Source organism: Myxocyprinus asiaticus, chromosome 28 (genome assembly GCF_019703515.2).
Source record: "Myxocyprinus asiaticus isolate MX2 ecotype Aquarium Trade chromosome 28, UBuf_Myxa_2, whole genome shotgun sequence".
Lineage (NCBI taxonomy): Eukaryota > Metazoa > Chordata > Actinopteri > Cypriniformes > Catostomidae > Myxocyprinus > Myxocyprinus asiaticus.
The window spans coordinates 28034742-28037420 of record NC_059371.1 but is presented as its reverse complement, the minus strand read 5'-3'; positions in this window follow the sequence as shown (position 1 = coordinate 28037420).

The following is a 2679-nucleotide window of genomic DNA, read 5'->3' as shown; positions in this document are numbered from 1 at the left end:
TTTTTGAACTGGTCATTTTGATGGTTTAGTATTTGACATGTTGATGTTAAAACACAGAGTTTCACTCTGAAAACTCACTGTTTTTGTTAAAGGGATAATTCACCCAAAAAGTGAAAATTCTGTCATCATTTGCTCATCCCCATGTCATTATTTGCTCAAATCAGTATTGATTGCTTTCTGTTAATTGAAGGAACATCTCCTTTTGTGTTCCACAGAGCAAAGTAAGTCATGGGTTTGGAACAATATGAGGGTGTGTAAATGATGACAGAATTTTCTTTTTAGGGTGAACTGTCCCTTTAAATATGTAAAACAAAATCTAACATTTCACTCCATGGGAAACAGTGGTAGCAGTTTATTTTACAGTATACGTACTGTAAAATAAAGTGCAACTGAAATAGTATCGAAGGAACTAGACTTTTAACTATGTATGGGTGGTCTGTGGACATGCTGTTTGAGGCTGAGACTAACTGGGAAATTAGCATGCAGAACTTAAATTCATTTTGGTCAGGAAGTTAAATAAGCCTGATCAGCTTTTGAATGTCATTATAAAGGGTGTGAAAATGGGAACGGAAAGTTACATGACTCTTCACTCTTATGTGTAATCAATGGTAAACAAGGCTTTCCCTGTGTGAAGAGTACAGTAAATGAGTCTGCTGGGAATCTCAGTAACACATGCTTGAGATGCAACAGTGGTGATAGCTATAGTAAATGCAAATAATTTGGCTTTAGTTCAGTTGAAGGAAGTCTAAAGGGATGTGGAGGTTTCAAGTAATACAGTAATACCTTTTAACCCTAAGAAACATGAACTATCTGGCTTGCACTCTTGAATGGTTTATTCTAAAAGATGCCTATGTTAAATATATTTTATTACAGTTTCTGTGCACTGTGGACAAAAAGGGTTCAATAGTGCCTGATACGTTCACACTGCCTAAACGTTAAACAACAAGCTATTGAATAGTTGTACATTATTATTATGCCTTTTGCAAGGAGGTGATGCGTGTACGTTTTTTTTTTTTTTTTCAGTCAGGAATATATCATTAACTTTCAATGAGCCATTGAATGTCTCCTTTGCTATACTGTATATATAGAGAAAAAGATTCAATTGATAAGATCATGTAAATGAACAAGGCTGATGAATATGATCAAGAGAACTTAGAGGGATAGTTTACTCAAAAACTATAACTATTACTCCCCCACATGATGTTCCAAACACATTTGACTTTCTTTCTGCTGTGACACAAAATAGATTTTAGGCAGAATGTTTACCATAGTCACCATTCACTTTTATTGCACCTTTTTTTTATATATATACAAAGAAAGTGAATGGTGACTGAGGCTAACATTCGTCTTAATATCTCCTGTTACAAGGAGGAAAGAAATTCATACAGGTTTGAGTTCATACATGAGTGTGAGTAAATTATGACAGAATTTTTGGGTGAACTATCCCTTTAATACTGAAGACTTACTTTAAACTTTAATACTTTAAAACTCGCTAATTTTACTTCAACCTTGCAGACAACCCAGTTTCATATCCCTTGAAATGTGCACAAATGAGATGATCACAAAAATGCTGTTCTAATACAGACTTCTGCAGATGTCTCACCTTGGATAAAGTAATCATTATCATATTATGAAAAACAGTATGACCTGTTACGGTGGCTTATTTGGTTTTTGTATAGCCTAAGTGGTACCACTAAAATAGTACAGTTAGAGCTAGGACAAAAGCAATGTGGTGAGTATGAAAAAAATGCATATGTGGAACAGCCTGTTTACTATATTTTTAAATGAACAAGATCAGTATTAGATCAGTGTTCCAAAAATGCTTATAGACTAGTCAAAGGTCAGAAATCTGAAATATGACATTTTCAGTTATTTATTAATTTATTTGCACTTGTTGTTATTAATCTGTCAGCTACTGCTTAGCTACTGAATATTTCAGCAGTCTTTGTTTTTATTTTTATATGAAAATATGTTTTATATTTTATTATTTTGCTTCCTTTCTGAGTGTGTTGGGCACGTGGGTGTTTGGCCTGGGTTTCCCTCATTGATTCTCTCAGGATTTTTTTGGTTTTTTTGTTTGTACATCTAGTGCAAGAATTCTCCCCAACTTCAGATGTGACAGATGTTACTAAGTATTTCCATCAGTTTTAATTTAGATTTTTGTACATTTTGGTTAGGTCTCTCGAATGCACTGTTGGAATCCTGGCTCTGCCTCATGCTCTTCTGACATTATGAACAGATCTACAGTGTATCTGTTTTAGCCAACATGTCAGGGTCAGTGGCTTGAAACAGTGTGTGTTCAAGAGTCAACTATCTCTTAATCCATTCATACCAGTGCACTGTGGTAATTTACATCTGGTTTGCTTCTTTTCAGTCATCATAATTTTTGATCAGGTGTGTACTGAAAAGGATCACCTGGGCATATTTTTGGTTTCTCTCACAATCTGATGTCTGTTCTGCAAAGACCTACTTGGTCCAACTTTTCCAATCCATCAATGGCTGCATCTATGAATAACTTTGGGATTTTTGTGTGTGTGTGTGTGTGTGTGTGTGTGTGTGTGAATATTTATTTATTTATATTACTTCTGAATAATCTAATACATCAACCACCTTCTTTCCAACATCACCATATATAGAAATCCACAATCTTTATATATATATATATATCTACATTCAGCT